Here is a 22,690-nt window from a genome sequence, read left to right on the forward strand (position 1 = left end):
GAGTGTTTTTCTTTGGATCTGGGAATGGTGCTCAGAGTGTCACAGCTAAATACAAGATGGAAGAGACTGTTTATCATAAGCAGTTACCACAAATTCTAAAAGACCATTCAAGGTGAAATGTCCCATAAACACTTCTGCAGTCATAGGACAAAAAAGGGGGGTTTAGTGGGTTATAGATTGTTGTAATAAGCCATAAATCCAGCATCTTCATTAAGACCGCGATTTTTAGTGTCTAGGAAATTTTTATGAATGTAAAATAACCTTTTGAAGATGCGATGGAGGTTTCCTTTGAGGAAGAGGCCTGAAGGTCAGATATAGAGTGATTGTTTTGTGAAAAGTGTTCACACTCAGGTAATGTGGTGTCTTTGTCTTTCACAATTTTTTTATGTGAGTTCATTTGAGAGCACAGTGATTGTCTGGTTTCACCCACACAGTTGTTGGGCCATTTAGTGCACTGCATGAGATACATCACATGTTGTGATAGGCATGTGTTGAACCCATGGATCTCGAAAGGTGTGTTTTGGGGAGTACTGACTATCATAGTAGTGGAGATATATCTGCAGATGTGGCAACTGTTGTTCTGGCAGGCTCTGGTGTCACTCTGATTTGGTGTTTCCTGGTCTGCTTGGAGTTTTCTTCTTCTGATGAGCTTGACGAGGCTGGGGCATTTTTTGAAGGGCAGGAGAGAGGGTTAGGGAAAGATTTCTTTCAGAATGTGGTCACCATCAACTATGGGTTGTAACTGTTTAATGATACCCCGTATGAGTTCCACTGTGGGGTGATAGGAGCCAACAAGGCGTGTGCAGTCAAAGGTGTTTTGTTATTTTTCCAGTATTGAAGCAGGTTCTCTTGATATGTATCCAGGATAGTATGTATCCCGGACTTTTTCCTTAGAACTCATTCTGTAGTATTGAGTGCCTGGCTGTAGATAACCAATTAATTGGTGTGTTTGGGGTGGTTACTGGATCTGTGAAGACAAGAGTGATTGTCTGTGTATTTCTTTATATACAGTAGGGTATTGTGGCATTCTATGTTTCAAAACAGCATCCTCGAACCCTCATATTCACCACTGCCATATAATTCTGATATGTTTTATACAAAGTATGCCTTGTAAGGTGCCATTTTAAAAGTCTTGATCTGTTTAAACAGTAATATCCTGTTGGATTGTATGTGCTATCATTGTATAGGAAGATATGAAGGTTTTCTATATGTGTGTTATGGAAATATGTTGTGAGGTTGGGAACACCCACAACCAGCCTATCAGGTGCAACAATGGAGGAGCCAGATGGTCTGTTAAAGAGAATCCACACTCCCAAAGACTTCCAAAGAACAATGGAGACCTCTCAGAGATAACATGGAGACTGCTTGACCCACATCATAGCAAAAGACCTTTCCAGAAAACTGGAATAAATTGTAAAAGAGGAAAAGTGACATCATCACTTGGCCTCACTCATCCCACAACTCAACACCTGGAAACCAGTCAGGACAAAGATTTTGAACTGGGGAGGATGGTCCCGAACTGAAGGAGAGTTCCAGCCTGTGTATTGAAGATCTGTAACCTGCTTGCAATATCTGTCAGGGTGGGACACTGCTCGATTCAAATCCTGTTTGGTTTATAGAACTTAGAGCACAAATTTATTTTATCTCTTAGGTAACCAACTTTGATCTCTATGCTCACTACTTATAATCATGTAAAATCCATCTTTCTATAATTAATAAATCTATTTTATATTTTACCTAAAACTGTGTGTTTTGGCTGAAGTGTTTGGGAAATCTCAGATCAGATTACAAAGGCTGGTGCATGTCCACTTTCCTTTGCAGAACTGGCAAACTTAATAAACTTTTCCACTGGTCAGGTTTGTGCCCAGTGCAAGATGGTACAATTCTGGGCATAGATGACTGATGGCTCCCCATAATGGGGGGGGGGGTCCCAGCAAAATGAGGAGGACAAGTGACCTCCCCACATATCTCCTTCCTGTCCCGCACTCAGCCTGGGACACCAGTACTCTCCCCTTGCCCCACGTTACCTGTGGGGAGGGAGGGCTCGTCCTCCAGTTGTGTGGGCTCCCACCCTAGCATGTTCAGCTGCCCTCCCTGGCAGCCAGGCCCGGGCGGGGAGTGGGACAGAGCTGCTCCCAGATGCTTCTCCATGCAGTGTAGCCTGGTGCCTGGGAGAGAGCCTGGCTGGGGAGGGGCAGCAGCCCACTCCATGTCCAGGTTTGGCTTCAAGGGACAGGAGCCAACTCCAGCTCACTTGTCCACTGTCACCAGAAGCCAGGTCTGGGCAGGGACAGCCAGTTGCCACCTCCAGGCACTCTCCCAGGAAGCTGCTGTGTAGGCCTGAGACCTTAACTCCCCTCCCCTCTCCCCACATTAAAGCAGCTTTGGGTGAAACTCAGGGAGTTCACCACTAAAATTTAAAAAAAATAATTTTCTGCTTCTGATAAAGCACCCCCACCTCCAGAATGTCCCTAAGGAGAGTTATAACCACCAAGGCTGTAAAGTAGAGACACCCAGGCACTTGGAAATTAGGGATGATACAGAAAGAGACTCAATAAATCGTAAAATAAGCTCTGACCAGTGTTTTAATGCTGACCATCTGCATAAGCAGAGAAGGTCTGAGGATGATTTCTATGAGTCCTGATATTCCTGCAGTAAGAATGCCATGGCCAGATATTATGGGTCTTCCTAGGTTCCCTTGTTTGTGTATCTGAGATACATATAGAAGGTCCCAAGTGTAGATTGGTGGGGGATTAGGTTGTAAAGTTTCTCTTGGAGTTGTTTGGGGAAGGATTTGATAATATCCTTAAATTCCTGGGTGAACTGTGATGTGGGTCGTCTTTGAATCCTTTACAGCAGGTGGTGTCGGTGAGTTGTTGGTTGGCCTAATTGACATGATTATCACAGTTAAGAACTATGATGACTCTCCCTTTGTCTGCTGGTTTGATCATTAGCTGTTCATTGGATTTCAGAGACTGCATACTTGTTCTCTCAGCAGTGGAAGAATTGTGGTGGATGTGATGTTTGTTAAGGATTTCACAGTCAATTTTTTTCATAAGCAATCAATATAATGATCAAATATGTGGTTTCATCCACTGTGGGGTGTCCAGTCAGATGATTCTTTTTACTTATGACTGTCAGTGGGGACATGGTAGCTGTGGGTGGTTTCATCATTTTTGTGAAAGAATTATTTGAGGCAGAGTCAGTGAAAGAATTATTTTAGTTCTCCATGTGTAAGTACAGTATCAGGTTTTGAGGTGGGGCAGAAGTTCAACCTATTTGCAAGTATAGACAATTCGGGTCCGGATAGGGGTGGTCTTGATAAATTGACATTTGGGTGTCATGTTGTGTCCACATGGTGGGTCCTGATTTCATGGTATCTCCCAGAGGTGGTATTCTGTGAGTTGTACAGTTATTGTAGTCGATTCCACTTGTGGGCAGTTATGGGGGTTTTGTTGTTGTTGTTTTGGTTTTCTTGCATGATCATCAGGTAGATTTACTGATTTTTTTCTTCTGTGGGAGTATGTGATCATTTCTTGTGTGAAGTGGTCCCTTAGAATCAGAGAACCGTAGGGTTTGAATGGAACGCAAGGGTCATCTAGTCTAACCCACTGCCAAGATGCAGGATTTGTTGTGTCTAAAGTGGCAGTTGGTGGTGATGTCATCATTATTGTGAAAGAATTATTTGAGGCTGAGTTGGTGAAAGAATCCTTCTGAAGTCTATGAGGTACAGGAAATGGTTCTTTTTTTTTTTCTGAAGAAAGGTCAGTTTTAAATTCTGTTTTAAAAAAAGCTTCTAAAAGTATTCACATAATACCATGAACATTCAACATTTGTAAGTAATGTTATTATGTATGAGGACCTTTTGTTAAACATGGCCATATGAGTTATTTAAAAACATTGTAATGAGACACTGAGAGCAGAGCGAAAAGGAGTACTTGTGGTACCTTAGAGACTAACAAATTTATTTGAGCATAAGCTTTCGTGAGCTACAGACTCTAAGTCTTAGTCTCTAAGGTGCCATGAGTACTCCTTTTCTTTCTGCGGATACAGACTAACATGGCTGCTACTCTGAAACCTGGGAGCAGAGAGAAGCCAGGAAGATTAACCTGGAAGACACCGACTGACTTAAAGAGGTAATAGTCATAGCCACACTCTGACCTCCTTCCTGTCCAGCCATAGTTATGAGTGTGGCTTGTGTAAGCTGATGGGGGATAAAAACTAAAAAGAATTCTTGTGGCAGGACATGAAGACTGAGGATATGAACAGGGAGCTGAAAGCCTTTAATATCCAGCTGAAAATCCAGAGATTAGGCCTTTCTGCCCCACTGCCATAGGTGGATTTCAGGCCAGATTGATGAACCTACCCTGAGCCTCAGGAAATTGCTTGTGGTTAAAATTGTCCCTGAATATTATTAAAAATAGAATAGTGAAAAGGAAATCCTCTGACTCATGGCCATGACTTCTTTCACTGATACTGTAAACAATACTGCTTCTTCTTGTAAAAGGGGTGGTGGTGTTGATAAGACATTGTTACCCAGGGTTTTCAGAACCCACAGCAGGAGCAACTTAACTATTTCACTTCAAGCAGTGTCAGGAATAAAGCAATAAGAACACAGCAATTCTGTCTGATTAAAGATTAAATGCAAGTAAGCATGCTCTTGTCTAACGCTGCCGTTTATTAGATTTAAGTACACACAAACATAAGCAATAAATTTAGAACATCCCAGATATTTACTTAACATCTGGAGTGGTATTCAGTAATTAACAGCAGGTTCACAGTGGCCAGTTGCTCACCCACTGGGGTGAAAAGGTGTCAGGAAAAAATATCTCTCAAGATGGCTTCAGAGGACTGCTCCAAAGTACATTTAACTAATCTTTTATAACTAACTTCTAGAAAACACATAGGTCATAATGACCCCTAATAAATCATCACTTTTTCTAACTTTAATAAACTTTTAATATCAGAGGTGTCTAGACTCAAGGTCCTCCATCCACTTATCTTCTTTCCGTCTCAGTTGTTGACTTCTCTTTCCCTACTCCCATTCTGATTAGCAGAAACTGCCAGCAAGTTTAGACCATGTATCTAAAAGCCTGCTTTCCAATGAACCCTATACTATGTGGTGTTCTATTTCATTAATTCATAGTAGCTGAATGCACATAATATGGTTGCAATTGGCTTGATCACATTCTGGGGCACACACACCCCTCAAATCCAGGATAACAGCATCTATATCTCAAATAGAGTATTAATTCCACATTTTGTATAAAAGATATTCAGCATTATTTGTATTGTATTAAGTAGTCAGCATATTTGTACGCATATTAGATCTTTCATGCTTTCATGTGACCCATAGATTTTTCATTAAGAGCCCACACAATATCAACTATTTTACAAGTACATGCAGTATCATGTAAGAAAAAAACCTAAAGATTTTCCCCTAATCTATATGGGGGAATATTAAAGACTCTTAATTAAATATATCTCCATATGTGAAAGAGCCAAACGTAGACCTAAAACCTTTGAACTGATATTTGCCACAATTATATAAAGAGCTATTTTCTTGACTAATGGTATTAAGTAGAATTTCTTAGACCATCAAAAATGGTCATCAATCGTTACTATTTTTTTTCTTGTTTTTTGCCTATTATGCATAAATGCACTTCCATTAAAAACATTTCAACTAGGACAATCCCATATGGACAAGTAGTTGGAAAATAAAGCCAAACAACTACAATTTCAATGGCTCAGAGATCAGCATAAATTGCTTACGTTGCCTGTAATTTTACAAATGTTTAGCTAGTTTCAACTGAGGAATAAAAATTAAAAGCCTTTCACCAACCCCATCTTGTGTTTTAAAAGTCCCTGGTTTGTGTGTCACATACATTGGTTTTACACAAATGTATTTCCACTGACTTCAGAGAGGATAATCCTGATTTGCTTCAGTGTATGGCAACAGAGAAGAGAATGATGCTCAATGTGTGTATAAATGTATAATATATATATAGATAGATAGATAGATAGATAGACAGACAGATATAAAGGTATGTGTAGTTTGACATTTTTAAAAATGATCATTTTTACCTTCCAGTATCCTTCTCTTGCAATGTCAGTTCCAATGAAGAACAAAAACAGACTTTGATACCTCAAAAGATGCCACAAAATGGAATTGTCCTCCAGTCATTATTGGTAGAAACATTATTTTGTAATCACCTTTCCTATCAGCACTCTTCAAAGTGCCTAATAATTTGTGAATGCTCCATTCTTGTTGTGCCCCATTTTGTGGACATAGGGAAATTAGTTCCAAATAAATTTATTGTGGTTTACCATGACTCAGTTTCCATACAAGCATTCCTTTATTAGTCCAAAAGCCACCTAATGCTGGCTACATACAGAATACAAATATAAGCCAATACTGCAGCCAATATGCATGCCCCTGATGGAGCATGCAGGGGTGTAATCAGGAAGGCCAAAGAACAACTGGAGTTGAAGCTAGCTTGGTATGTGAAGGGTAACAAGAAGGGTTTATACAAGTATGTTAGCAACAAGAAGGTCAGGGACAGTGTGGGACCCTTACTGAATGAGGGAGGCAACCTAGTGACAGATGATGTGGAAAAAGCTGAAGTACTCAATGCTTTTTTTGCCTTGGTCTTCACAGACAAGGTCAGCTCCCAGACTGCTGCACTGGGCAGCACAGTATGGGGAGGAGGTAAGCAGCCTTAGTGGTGAAAGAACAGGTTAAAGACTATTTAGAAAACCTGGACATGCACAAGTCCATGGGGCCAAATCTAATGCATCTGAGGGTGCTGAGGGAGATGGCTGATGTGATTGCAGAGCCATTGGCAATTATCTTTGAAAACTCGTGGCAACCTCCAGATGATTGGAAAATTCAGATATAGTGCCCATCTTTTAAAAAGGGAAGTAGGAGAATCCTGGGAACTACTGACCAGTCAGCCTCACCTCAGTCCCTGGAAAAATCATGGAGAAGGTCCTCAGAGAAACCATTTTGAAGCACTTGGTGGAGAGGAAGGTGATTAGGAACAGTCAACATGGATTTATCCAGGGCAAGTCACGCCTGACCAACCTGATTGCCTTCTATGATAAGATAACTGGCTCTGTGGATATGGAGAAAGCAGTGGACCATGATATATCTTGACTTTAGCAAAGCTTTTGATACATCTCCCACAGTATTCTTGCCAGCAAGTTTAAAAGTATGGATTGGATGAATGGACTATAAGGTGGATAGAAAGCTGGCTAGTTTGTCGGGTTCGATGGATAGTGATAAATGGCTTGATGTCTAGTTGGCCGCCGGTATCAAGCGGAGTGCCCCACTGCTCTGTCCTGGTGCTGGTTTTGTTCAACATCTTCATTAATGATCTGGATGATGGGATGGATTACACCCTCAGCAAGTTTGCAATAAACTGGGGGGAGATGTAGATACACTGGAGGGTAAGGATAGGGTCCAGAGTGACCTACACAAATTGGAGGATTGGTCTAAAAGAAATCTGATGAGTTTAAACAAGAACAAGTGCAGAGTCTTACATTTAACATAGAAGAATCCCATGCACTACTACAGGCTGGTGACTGAATGGCTAAGTGGCAGTTCTGCAGAAAAGGACCTGGGGATTACAGTGGATGAGAAACTGGATATGAGTCAACAGTGTACACTTGTTGCCAAGAAGGCTAATGGCATATTGGGCTGTATTAGTAGGAGCATTGCCAGCAGATTGAGGGAATTAATTCTATTCAGCATTGGTGAGGCCACATCTAGAGTATTGTGTCCAGTTTTGGGCCCCCCACTACAGAAAGGATGTGGATGAATTGGAGAGAGTCCAGCGGAGGGCAATGAAAATGATTAGGGGGTTGGGGCACATGATTTATGAGGAGAGGCTGATGGAACTCGGCTTGTTTAGTCCGCAAAATTGAAGAGTGAGGTGGGGATTTGATAGCAGCTTTCAACTACCTGAAGGGGTTGGGGGTTCCAAAGAGGATGGAGCTAGGCTGTTCTCAGTGGTGGCAGATGACAGAACAGGAAGCAATGGTCTCAAGTTTCAGTGTGGGAAGTCTAGGTTGGATATTAGAAAACACTATTTCAGTAGGAGGGTGGTGAAGCACTGGAATGGGTTACCTAGGGAGGTGGTGGAATCTCCATCCTTAGAGGCTTTTAAGGCCTGGCTGGAATGATTTAGTTGGGGTTAGTCCTGCTTTGAGCAGGGGGTTGGACTAGATGACCTCCTGAGATCTCTTCCAATCCTAATCTTCTATGATTCTATGATATTCTCTATCCTACCAACAATACAGTTATAAGTACTGGCCAAGATACTCAAAACAGGATTAGGTCAGGGAAGTACCTTTGCATCATGGCATGACTCTAGAGAGGTAAGGGAAAGCTCTGACAAAGAAACCTCTAAAACAGTGGTGGGCAACCTGCAGCCCGTGGGCCGCATGCGACCCACCAGGGTAATCTGATTGGGGGCTGCGAGACATTTTGCTGATGTTGTCCATCTGCAGGCATGGCCCCCTGCAGCTCCCAATGACCGTGGTTTGCCATTCGTGGCCAATCGGAGCTGCAGGAAGCGGTGGGCTGCAGGGACGTGCTGGCCGCCACTTCCCGCAGCTCCCATTGCCTGGGAATGGCGAACCGCAGCTAATGGGAGCTACAGAGGGCCCTGCCTACTGATGGTCAATGTCAGCAAAATGTCTCGCAGACCACAATCAGATAACCCTGATGGGCTGCATGCAGCCCACAGGCCGCAGGTTGCCCACCACTGCTCTAAAACCTTGTCTTTGTATGTGCTATAACAAACAAGTCATGTCATTGCTGATTATCGGATCTTAGCTAAGACCAGAAGGGCAATTAGGGCTGAACGCTATTCTTTTGCCTAGTCAAGACAAAATTAATGGCTGGGCCTCTTTCTCTAGGTCTTCTTCATATCTTATTTTCCCATGTTTCTTCCCAACTATAGGACTAAGCCTTTCAAACCAATTATTTACAGCACTTGGTGTGAAATTAACTATGCTTCCTTTATTTTCATTACCTCGATCTGAACCTGAAGGGTCACTACAAGTTTAACACAAACTATTTTCTTTTTCATGTTGCTCATGGTAATATCCAAATTTAATTGAAAAGCGTAATTCACCCAGGTCTAACATGGGCCTACATTCCTCCAGTGAGCCAGTTTCATCTTTTAGTTCTAAAAGTCTTGGACATTGAAACACATGTGGCTACCAAAAGTACTTCTTTGTAAGGACAAAGAAAAATATTTATGGTATGTTTTTAAAGTTTTCTAAATGACGTTCTTTAAAGTGGAAGGAAGAGAGCACCTTCCCTTCAAACAATTTCATGGTGTTTAGATTAAGCCATTATTCAACATCTAGAAGAGGACACTAAATATGCTAAACTAATCACAGTATATTTACACCACTGAGTCAGCACATCACTTTTTCTTTTCTCATGTAATGATAATAAAGGTTGTATGAACTTCAGCACTTCAGCTCATGTTATTTCTTTGCATTTGGCAGGGTGACTTTTGACGATTATCTTATTTATACTGTCTGTGAAGTCCCAGGATCACAGAAATTTCCAAATCTGCACTTATGGGGAATGGAGATAAAATATTGTTTTATTTTCCCCTAGGGAGAGTCCACCCTTAACTCCTTTTGATACTCTTTCACTCCTTGTATTGTTCAATAACTAATAATGATGGACTATCTAAGCAATGTTATGCCCCTTAAAAGATCCCTAAATACAAGAAATGAAGTGTTACAAATAACAGCTCTGTAATTTCAATATGAGATACAGGCCTCATCTTAAGAGGTTTATTACAAAGGTTACTACTGAATGAATAATACGCCGAAGAAAGATATTTAATAGAAGTGCACAGAACTGCAACAGCTCTGTAAAATCTAAGAACTCGGAGGCAGTTAGGATCATTTGAAGGACAGACATGAGAGATATTGTTTTTATGTGACATTCCTTGTAGTATTTGTTAGATAAAGAGGAGAAAAATCAGCCTAACTTCAGAGACTAAGGCCCCGTCTACCCTGGTGCATGCTATACCCACATCGAGTGACCACATAGCTGTGCTGGACACAGGTATCACTCTGTGTACACATGTATACCCGTGTGCATACTGCCACTTTTGCTACATGACATTAGTGCTACCATGTTGGTGGTTGAACCCCTGGTACTGTTCATCACAGAAGAAGCTCTAGGAATAGCTGTGTGTTGTTGGTACAGTCCTTTGCCGTCACACATTTGCCGATGGCAGTTCCTGCTCACCTCTCATTTCTGCCAAGCTGGGTGGAAGACATGGAGTAACTAGATGATGATATGGTTCTGCTCCTGCTCCTTATTGTGGTTCAAAATGTTTATGAGGTAGAGCAGGCAATTGACGAAATGCAGGAGGGAATCTGGACAGAATTTTCTGACACACTGAAGATGGCTGAGCATGAATGACAATCCATTCTGGTCACTTGGAACAGATATGATGAATGCCAGTATTGCCATGATACACCCATAGGTGGACTGTTACTTCTGGTGTGGAAGAATCAGCACACTTTGGAGAGATCACATTGTTTTGTAAACCTGAGATGAGCATAATTGGCTTCAAAACTTCTGAATGAAGTAACTGACCTTCATGGAGCTGTGTGACAAGCTTGCACCACACCTCCAGTGCCAGAACACTCGATTCAGGGAAGCCATATGAGTGTAGACATCTATCGGTGAGTTGGAAACCACTTTGAGGTTGCAAAGTCCACTGTCAAGGTCATGTGCAGGCAAACAGCACTGTGATCTACCCGCAGCTGGTTGCCATAAGCCTGGGGTGGGCAAACTTTTTGGCTCGAGGGCCACATCAGGGAACAGAAATTGTATGGCAGGCCATGTATGCTCACAAAATTGGGTTTGGGGTGCGGGAGGGGGTGCGGGCTCTGGGCTGGGGATGAGGAGTTTGGGATGTACGAGGGTGCTCTGGGCTGGGACTGAGGGGTTCGGAGGGCAGGAGGGGGATCAGGGCTGGGGCAGGGATGCGGGAAGGGGTGCAGGTTCTGGCGGGGTTGCGGGCTCTGGGGCGGGGCTCGGGATGAGAGGTTTGGGTGCAGGAGAGTGCTCTGGGCTGGGATCAAGGGGTTTGGAGAGTGGGAGGGGAATCAGGGCTGGGGCAAGGGGTTGGGGCATGGGGAGAGGCAGGGGTGCAGGTGCCGAGCGGCGCTTACCTGAAGCATGGTGCGGCCCCGACCCAGCACCCCAGCTGGAGTGCCGGAGTGGGGCTGAGCCACATGGTCAGGCCCCTGACCCAGCGCCCCGGCCGGACCACCAGAGGCGGGCCAAGCCACGTGTTGCAGTCCCTGACCCAGCGCCCTGGCCGGAGCGGGGCCGAGCCGCATGGTGCAGCTCGCGGGCCGGCTTAAAATGGCTTGCGGGCCGGATCCAGTCCACAGGCCGTATTTTACCCACTCCTGCCATAAGCAACATTATGGAAAGAATGGCTGGATTTCAGAAGATGGAGTTTCCAAACTCTGCAGGGGCCACTGATAGCACCAATATCCCAACACTTTGGCCACCAGGAGTGGGTGAATATGTGAACCAAAAAGGGTACCGTCCACTCATTCTGCAGAGCCTAATGGACAAACAAGGCAGATTCATTAATACAAATATGGGAAACACTGGAAAGGTTCATACCGCCAGGGTACTGAGGATATCAGAGTTGTACTTGAGTGGGGAAGGCCAGACTTTATTCCCCAGAAACTATTTGGTTCTCCACAGTGTGGCTATTCCAACACTTATTTTGAGGGACCCCTCATTCCCACTCCTAATTTGGCTAATGAAACCTTATCCCAATATCAATGATCCTTGAAAAAGGGAATTCAGTTACAAAGCCTGTAGATGCAGAATGGTTGTGGAGTGTGCGTTAGATTGGCTGTTGTTCCCTTTGCACCCTTCTGGATGCCAATGTGGCCAACACTGTTTCCATACTTTTGCCTACTGCATGCTGCATAACATTTATGAGTGTAAAGGAGAGAATAGAATAGACACAGGACAGGTCTGGTTCACAAACTGTACAAGCAGCTGGATCCCAGCCATGGGCACAGTGGTCCTGGTTCCCCGAAGGCAAGGGAAATCAGGGATCCCATATGTGCACACAACTGACACCAGACTATGCCAATGAACACCTTCATATCCTGTGCAGCTGCTGGAAAGGCCAATGGTCCCTCATATGCATACACTTGTGGGGCTATGTACTATGTGACCCTCATTCATTCCTGTGACTATTCACCCACTACAGACTATTATAACTGGGCACCTCTATGGGCTGAACACTTTAGGGGCTGGGTTTGTGCTGTGGAGGGTGGCAGCCGGCATAATGCAGTCATTGTGCAATGTTTTTGTCTTAACTGTTCACACTTGTTCACAAACCTCTGTTATTGGGAGCACTGTCTCTCTTAACAACCTGATTAACATTTGGTTTGGAGGGGACAAGGGATTCATCTGTTCTCTTTTCTTTTCTTTTTTTAACCATTCATTGTTGGTGGTACTGGCTGCTATGGAGAACGAACTCCAAAGTTGAAATGGGGCAAGGTTTGGGGAGAGGGCAGGGGAGGAGGGACTGTGTAATCAGTGGTAGTAGAACATGCCTACATTGTTATTGTGGTGTTCTGTATTTGAACCAAACCATAAAAATGTTTATCTACCCATATTTTATGTTATGCAGCTTTGTCATAGCCGTGTTGGTCCTAGGATATGAGAGAAACAGGATAGGGGAGGTAATATATTTTATTGGACCAGCTTCTGTTGGTGAGAGAGACAAGCTTTTGAGTTTACACAAAATAAAATATATTGTCTCTAATATGTTATGTTGTGTGTTCTGTTGCTTTTAAAACTACTATTACTTTCAGTAAGCACATAACAATACACTGCATCCTTGGGACTTTAGATATTTCTTCCCTGGAGAGTGTGTTGTGGGTGTGGGTGTTGGATGGGCAGGAAAGTGCAAAGTATGAAGGCACCAGACTGACACTATTCCAATCATGTGCTGTGAATTGTGGGGTCCAACCCTGTGCCTGCCTAACAATAGTGAAATGGACAGTGGAAGAAAGAGATACACCCCAACTTTATTTGGTTCCCTGAAGTTTCACTTCAGACCACAAGGCCCTCACCTCTCCACTGCAAAGGGACGCCACCACACTGAGTTTATCCTACTACCAAACCAGATCTTCTCCCACCTGATTCCCCAGGCTTTCCAGGAGTGAGCTCCTTTAGCTGAGCCTGAGGATTAGCCAACACAGCCTCTAGGCAGAATAATGAGCTCAGTTGGGCTCCAGTAGGACCCAAGGATGCCAGCAGGCCTGCTTTTAATCTCAGTAGCAGCAGAAGCTTTCTGGCTGCTCAGGGCTTATGCCTATAGCTGTGATTACTTCTGTGCCTGCCTTGTTCCCAGACTTGCCCCAGCCTTATTCCTGTCCCCTCCTTCCTTGCTTGCTCCTGCCTCTGGCTCTGACTCTCTGCTTGACTCCTGGTTGGCTCTGGCTCTAACTCTTGATGCCAGTTCCTGGCTCTTGACTCTTGCTCCAACCACCAGGCATGACTTCTACTCCAGTAGATCTGACAGCCTACACCCTGATCATGGCACAGCTTGTGCAGTATGGCTCAGAACCGGGAGAGGCCAGACACCAAGGACAGGGACAGTAAAACAATTGTAGTTTTCCAAGGCAGAAAGGACTGGTGTGACTAACTTTTCCTCAGAAAATGAAATTGTTCTACAACTGTGTTCTGTGCAATACCCATCCCCAGACTTAACCCCACCACCACCCAAAACCATGCTGAGCAGCTCCTGTGATAAGGGGACAGTAAGAACTGAGGAGCTGGGGTAGAAACACTGAAACTATAATCTTTCCTGGAACTAAAGGCATCCAGTACTCACGTTAGACAACCAACTCTAGGTTTGCTACAACTGTCCCATCTAAACCAGCCCCTAAGTTACCCTAGTCTGTGGATGCCCAGGACTATGGCAGCCTGACTGCTGGCTGAGAATTGCACAGATACAGGCTAACAATTATTTTCCTTACTAATCTGTTTTTTAGAGCTTCTGCCAAATGCATAATAGTGGTTCTTGGGAAATCAATAAAATAATGGATTTATAGCTGTGTATTGCTCTGGGACCATTTTAGGGTGGAGTGGATGCTGAGTTTAAAATCAGGAATGTAGCACCAGAGCAAGAGGAGCTTTTGGCAGGGAGGGTGGGGACCAGACTCAGTTTCTGGTTCCTGCTGCGGTTCAGGATCCACATCAGGCTTTTTGGGGAGACTTCTCAACCGGCTTCTCTGGGTAAAGGTGCAAAATGCCATTCTCCTCATCTTCCAGGTGTTCTAGGGTGTCCTCCAGAGTCCCCTTTGCCCCCCGTGTTCTGGTTCTAATTGGCATCCGATCAGGTGACAAGGCTGACAGAGCTGAGGAGGGGATTGTTAGCCTCTTCAGGCTCTGTACTGGAAGACCACTGGTAGTACCAAGTCAAGCTTGTTGTAGAAGGGGCACATACAATGAGCCCTTCCAGAGTTACTGTTGGAGTCTTTTGCTCTCCAGCACAGGAGCCTCAGAAGCTTGATGTATTCCTGGTACTAGGCCAGAATCTGCTCAATGCCTGCCTGCTCCAGCCTCTGTGAAATTTCCCTGTACAGGTAAATGCACTTGTTGCTCTGGAAGAAGTCATTGAGGAAAGTGTGGTCAGGTGGCTCCTCTCAGAGCAGGGTCCATGTTCACCTGTCCTGACCAACAGTGCAACAGAAAACTGTTCTGATGTGGTCAGCACAGCCCGCTACTATGGGTGAAAATGGGGGGAGGGACAGGGACCTTTTACAGATTAAGTAAGGGTCAGGTAGAAAAGGGGTCATTGTATTGTAGAAATGGAGGTGGAAGACTATTGAAACTCAAGACCTGGTATGTTCCCCTTGCTCCCATCCTCACTGCACACTGGCATGGGTACAGGGCCATGCCATAGGCTGAAGCATGTATTGACCCATACACCTCCGGTGGGCTAACTTACTCACTCTGTGTAATGTACTTCTGTACCAGATATGTTCTGGTTTAAGAACTTCTACACACCAGACATGTTCATTATAAGATCCTTTAATGCTCTGCTGGGTATGGCTAAGGTTAGCTTTAAATGAGGGATTTTATACATATCTCCACTGAGTTGCTGAACAGTATAATACAGTTTAGCATTCAATTATACTGCCCACTAAGTGTTACATTCCTACCATTTACAAAATATACACACACCATCATGCTATCTTTAAAGTTCAGTACAGATGCATCTATTAAGTGTCTCTGAATTGTACTAGTTTTCTAATTACATGACCCAAATGCATAATAACTTGGTTATCTGGCTTTCCATTAGTTGCAATGACTTGCTGTGATTGATCTGGAGTTCTTCAGTTGTTGTCATCTTATGCTGCATCTGCCATTTGTAGAGCTTGCTCTGTTGTTTGTTCGTTCTGAGGAACAACCTATAGACTTTGATAGCTTCTCAACTGTCAGTCTCGATTGCATGTGATCTAGCACAGAAGTACATGACATGGTGTCAAGAATAAACTATGTGAAGAAGAAACAGAAGAAAAACAACAAAGGTTGCAAACAGAAGGAAAACAGCAACAAAGATTGCAGGATCACATCAACATGCAACTCTTCAATGCCCCAGAGAACTTCAGCTTTGACATGTTTTCACAATGGACAAACTGGAAGCCATATTTTGAAAAATTTCAATTTCCAAACAAACCCGAAGAAACTGGAAATAGGGATTTTTTTTTTAAATGTATGTGATGTGGAAGGAAGCAGAGTGTATCTTTAAATCCTTTGACTTTACTGAAGACAAAAATCCTCAGCTGCTGGATACAGGACACTAGATGTGGAGGATTCTGAGTTGCTACAGATAATTCTTTCCCAGGTATCTGCCTATTGGGTCTTGCCCACATGCTCGGAATCTAACTGATCACCATATTTGGGGTTGGGAAGCAATTGGCAGAGACCCTGGGTTTTTTCCGCCTTCTTCTGCAGCATGGGACTCAGGTCACTTGCAGGTTTAAACTGGTGCAAATGGTGAATTTTCTGTAACTTGAAATCTTAAAACCATGATTTGAGGACTTTGGTAATTCAGTCAGAGATTTGGAGTCTATTTCAGGAATGGGAGGATGAGGTTCTGTGGCCTGCAATGTACAGGAGGTGAGACTAGATGACCAAGATGGTCCCTTCTGACTTTAAAGTCTATGAGTAAGACAGTCATAACCCTTTACTAGTCAAGTTTGTTACTATGTTTGATGCATACTTTATGCCTCAGACAAATATAGGTTATGAAATGTGGGTTTCCCCAGAGAATTAAACAACAAGGGGAAAATGTTGCATGTTTTAGAAGAGCTCTATATACATTGCTGAAAACTGATTTTTTGGGGAAAACAAAACATAAAAATATAAGAGACAGTCTGGTTATTAAGTTAACAGAGAACCCTTTCACAGCAGCTCCAGTTAAAAAGAATTTTTATCCTTGTCAAACTTAAACAAACAAGACACTAGCTTAGAAGCTGTAAACAGATGCAATATGAGTGCTAAAAGTTGCTACTATAAGACCCCCGAGGCAAGGAGAAATAATTCTCAAGCTAAGAGGGACAAATTTCAGCCTACTTGCACAATGTGTGGAAAAAGTCATATCCTAAGAAATGATGCATGGCCAGTCAGAGATGCCCAATGTAAATACATGAAATATGGACATTTCGCAGCTGCCAAAGCTGTCAGGGAGTTGACTTGTATTGCAGACTATCAAAAGTATTTTTTCTGGGCTCTATCATATGTGAAGACATAGAATCTGCATGAAGAGTGAAATTAAATAATCATGGCAAGACTATTGATTTTAAAACGGACTCAGGAACTGACATCACACTCATCTCAGAGGGACTTACAATCCCCTTCAATCACACCCAAGGCTGAAGTCACCTGACACAACTCTGAAAAGCCATGGAGGTACTCTGAACTGCATGGACCAGTTCGTCACAAAAACAACTTACACTCTGAATACACAGTGTTTTGTCTTTGTATGTGATCAAAGGACCATAGAGCAAGAGACTTCTCAGCCACAGTTGGCAGCCAAGATGGGTCTAGTAAAAAAGGTGGAAGAACTCAATGGACTATTGCTGATATTGTATTTTTGAAAGGTGACAAACGCCTTAAGAGGCAATGCTAAACCATATAGTGTGCATACACCTTGTAGGATTCCTATCCCATTTTTGAGACCACATCATGTACTTCTGTACAAATACAGACTGGTCACACAGCTTGCTTGTACACACCAGATGTGTCTGTCATAAGATCCTTTTAATGCTCTGCTTTAAGGTTAGCTTGAAATAAGCACACTTAGTGGATGAACAGTATAATAAGTTTAGCATGCAATTACACTCTGTACTTGCCTTCAGATACATGCTTCCAGGGTTTAGATATGGGAGCAGAAGGACTATGGCACAACTAAGTGCATGGTCATATGTACAGTCACTAGTGCAGATGTATCTTTACTGGTATGAACGCAGATCTTTTTATCATTATAAAGCCACATATAAAGGATACAACTGAAGAAAATGGATACAACTATTTGGTAAACACAGGAGATGGGTAGATAAGTGATTTGATGCTGCAAAGTGGTGGATATTTGCACAGATAAGTAAGAGCCCTCATTCTGGACTATGGATTTAAAAAGGCCTAAATTTCTGCCTTCCAGTAAGTAATGAATCAGCAAGTGATCTATGAAGCAATGTCTTCTGGCTAACACAAAGACAAACAGAACAGCTATAACAATGCTTGTGATTATGAAGTGGCAAAGGAAGGCACAATGAACAGTTTATTGTGTGTGTTTCTGACTAAAATATGATATGATGAATAGACATTGAAGTGCCCCCAGAAAGTACTAAGTGTTTATTAAAACAACAAAATCATGGCTGAAGAATGAAATATTTTGAGACTTGTAAGAAAAATAATATGAAAATGATTGAAAGCATAGTTTCTGTATTTGCTGTTGAAATAATCTCTGATACAGTTTATAGATGACACAGGTGTTGGGGAGTAGTAAATAATGAAGAGCACAGGTCACCGATTCAGAGCTATCTGGATCACTTAGTAAACTGGGCTCAAGCAAACAATGTGTTTCAATATGGCTAAATGACCAACAATTTCAATGCTGTAATGAATGAGGCAGCAATGGACATCCATTGAAGACAAAACCATGGGTCACAAATGAAATACTACAAATGTGTGACATTAGAAAAGAACTTGAGAGGCAAGAACAGCACTGAGGGAGCTGATAGATACAGAGTGATTGGCATAAAGATCAAGAAAGGAATGAAGATGTCCAAGGAGATATGGATTGAAAAACAATGCTCTAAAATTGAAGAGTATATCAATAATAAAAATAGCAAATGATCCTTCCATGTTGTAAAAGATCTGACAAAGGAAAGTTGGACGAAAGCTAATGCAATTCAAGACAAAGAAGGGAACAGTCTTACGGAAGAAAGGGACACCATCAATAGGTGGACAAACTACTGCTCTGCTCTATACAACCACCAGAAAAATGGAGAGCCTAGTGTCCTAGACAGCCCAGATTCAACAGAGGAGGATGACTTTCCAATACTACATGAAGAAGTGGAAACAGCTGTGAAATCACTCAAGAACAGAAAGGCTAAAGGTATTGACAACATCCTAGCCAAACTGACGAAATTCGGAGGAGAAATAGTAATAGATGTACTCAACAAGATCTGGCAGATCGGTGAGTGGCCCTCCATGTAGACACAGTCACAAATCATCACTCTGCCAAAGAAAGGCAACCTGCAATTGTGTCAAAATTACTGGACCATAAGCTTAATTTGCCATCCCAGCAAAGTGATGTTGAAAGTCACGCTGAACAGATTAAAGCCACGAGCAGAGAATATAATCACTGAAGAACAGGCTGGCTTTCATGCTGGAAGAAGTATCACAGAACAGATCTTCAACCTTTGTGTTCTATGTGAGAAGTACTTAAAATACCAACAGGACATTAACCAAATCTTTGTTGACTTCAGAAAGGCATTTGACAGAGTATGGCATAAAGCTCTCTGGGCAACCACGAAAAAAGTTGAAAGTTGGTTGTAAGCTTATTCTTACCATTAAACAACTGTATGCCAAGGCCAGCAGTGCAGTTCTTGTCAATGGCACAATAGGAGAGTGGTTTCACACCACTGTTGGAGGCTGCCTTCTTTTACCCACACTGTTCAACATCTACTTGGAGAGCATAATGACTGATGCCCAAGAAGATAACACAAGCACAGTCAGCATTGGGGGGCACGAACAATCTCAAATCTTCGGTTCGCTGATGACATTGACGGCCTGGCAGGCAGCGAAGAGGAACTTGCCAACCTTGTGAAATAATTGGATGAAACTTCTGCAAAATATGGCATGGAAATCAGTGCAGAGAAAACCAAGCTGATGACAAACAAATGTGACAGGATCAGCTCACATATCACTGTCAGTGGACAAGACCTGAAGACAGTGAACCAGTTCAAGTATTTGGGGGTATAATAATCACTGAATAATCACTGATGAAGAATCAAAGGCAGAAATTCTGACAAGAACTGAACAAACAATAGCAGCAGTGTCAAATCTATAGCCAATTTGGAGGAATAAGAACATCTCCCTGGAATCCAAACTGAAACTGCTGCATGCATTGGGTCATCTCTATTTTTCTGTATGTGTGTAAGGCATGGACGTTTACAGCAGAACTTGAATGGAAAATGCAGGTAGTAGAGATTAGATACTTCTGTAAAATCGTGGACATCTCCTACTTTGACCATGTCACTAATTAAGAGGTCTGCAACATCATTACCCAATGCGCTGGGTCATATGAAGACCTCCTGATGACCATGAAGAAACACAAGCTGAAGTGGTATGGCCCTGTAACACGATCATCTGGCCTAGCCAAGTAACATTCTCCATGGGACAGTACAGGGGATGTAGACAGAAGAAGAGATGGATTGACCACATAAAAGAGTGGTTAGGAATGGACTTTGCAGAGACTCAAGCACTGACACCCAATCGTCGGGGTGGAGACAATTGATTGATTGCTCATCAGTGATGGTGCCCCAATGACCCATGCGGTTAAGGGAATGATGATGATTGATGATGAAATGTATATATCTAGGAACAAAGAATGTAGGCCATATTTACAGGATGGGAGGCTCTATCCTGGGAAGCAATGACTGAAAAAGAGTTGGGGGTCATAGTGGATAATCAGCTAAACATGAATACCCAAGACAGTGCTGTGGTCAAAAGGGCTAATGTGGTCTTTGGATACCAAAAAAGAGGGCTTAGAATACTGTGTTTAGTTCTGATGCCCACAATTCAAGAAGGATATGGATAAATTGAAGAGGATTCATAGAAGAACCACAAGATGGCATTGCTTCATAATCACATGCCTTTTCGTGATAGGTCTATTTAGCTTAACAAAGAGAAGGTTAAGGGGTGCCTTGATTACAGTCTATAAATATCTACTGGGGAGCAAATTCTTTATAATGGGCTCTTCAGTCTAGCAGACAAAGCTATAACAAGATCCAATGGCTGGAACTTGAAGCTAGACAAATTCAGACTGGAAACAAAATGTAAAATGTAAACAGTGAGGATAATTAACCATTGGAACAACTTACCAAAGATGGTGTTAGATTCTCCATCATTGACAACTTTTAAATCAAGATTGAATGTTTTTTTTTCTAAAAGATATGCTCTAGGAATTATTTTGGAGACGTTCTGTGACCTGTGTTATATAGGAGGTCAGACTAGATGATCAGAATGGTCCCTTCTGGCCTTGGAATCTATATAGTAATAATCACAGCTTAATACAACATATATATATATATATATACACACACACTATAAACATGAGTTCCAGGACTTTTTAGGTGGTGGTACTTCAACTGTAGCTCTGATTTTTTCCCCCCTGTATCTGTTTTCAACTTGTCTGACAATCACATGTCCTAAGAACTATAGTGTTTTCCTTTATCATGGTACAGGGGTTTATTTCCTATTTAATTTTTATTCCATCAGCCTCAGTGACTTTAAAAACTTGCTGTAATATTGTGGAAGATTCCTCTTAATTCCCATAAACTAAAATTTTATCTATTTCCAGTCACAGTAAGGGACATGTGTCCATATGTCTTAACTTGTCATTCTATAATGTGACTTACATATATGTAACAGCACACTTAACTCACACATATAAATCCATGTGTTATCTTGGTATGATAAAGTCTGGGAGCAGAGCGGAGATTTAGCGAGCGTATTTGTGACTTACAAGATACTTGCAGGTCTTCATACTTTCAATCTAGTGATAGACCACAAACAACTCACATCATTAATAAACATGAAGACATAGACCATTTGCCCAGTAGATGCCTTTAGATTGCTCAGTTACTTGATGAGATTTAAGCCTATTGCAGAATATGTACCAAGGAATTCCTCAGTAGTAGCTGACACTTTATTGAGGAGTTATTTTGATTGCTCATATTTTCCAGCAGCTGGGGATAATATCAAAGCACTATAGGAGTGTATTTTTTTATTAGGATGCCAGCCTCTTCTGCCACACTTGGAATGGATGAAAATAACCACTAGTGTTGATACACAGCTGTACACGATATCCAAATTTATGACACATTTGGCTTAGTTATTTACCAAGGGTCTCATATCCAGCCCCTAATGTCTGTGCAATAAGAGTGAAACTCTCAGAAGTTGAATGTCTGAGTAGCTATGACAAGTTTATTGCAGTCCCACAGTACTTAAAGGATAATGTATTGGAAAGGATGCATGACGGAAATAGAATTTCACAAAATGGAGGGAGGAAGGGAGCCAAAAAGTGGACGTGATATCTTAGTGTAAGGTAGGACTTAACACACAAAGTGGAATTATAGACATAAGGTGGGTGAAGTAATATATTTTATTGAACCAGCTTCTGTTTGGTGAGAGAGACAAGCTTACCTCACCTAATGTGTCTCTAATCTGTGACTGACTGGCTACAACAACACTGCATACAAAAGTAGAATTATGACAGCTTTGCAGAATGGCCACAATGTCACAATACAAAGAATCTCTTACCCACAGAATTACTTGATAGGCCTTCAAAAAGAATAATCCTAGATCTGTGTGAAGAAAAGGGAATAGTTTTTTGGTAGCCAGCGATTCCTCTAGATTTGTGGAAATTCTCATTAGGCCCACACGTCAGCTGTTCCTATAAGAGTTCAAAAGCACATATTTTCATTTTGGAAGAAATAGCTACTGATGACAGATCACAATTGCCATCTCTGAATTCCAGACTTTTCAAATAGTGCATTATTTCAAGTACTGCTAGCTTCTGAAAGATACAAAGGAGAGTATTGGTGGAGAGAGTAGTAGAGGTGCGAAGATCATTTTACAAAAAAAAAAAAAAGAACTGATATTAACTTTGCTGACTATTAAGGTAACCTTCATCTCAGTCCCTGGAGTAAGCTCAGATCAGGCTATGACAACACTATGACCTAAAGAGGTTCACTCATATGCTATGGCTGCTTTACATTATGGGGATGGCACAAAACACCAAGAATACACCAGTGAATGTTTCCCTATTTATAAATTGATAACCTTATACAGTAAAACCTTAGT

The sequence above is a fragment of the Caretta caretta genome, chromosome 2, assembly GCF_965140235.1.
Source record: "Caretta caretta isolate rCarCar2 chromosome 2, rCarCar1.hap1, whole genome shotgun sequence".
Lineage (NCBI taxonomy): Eukaryota > Metazoa > Chordata > Testudines > Cheloniidae > Caretta > Caretta caretta.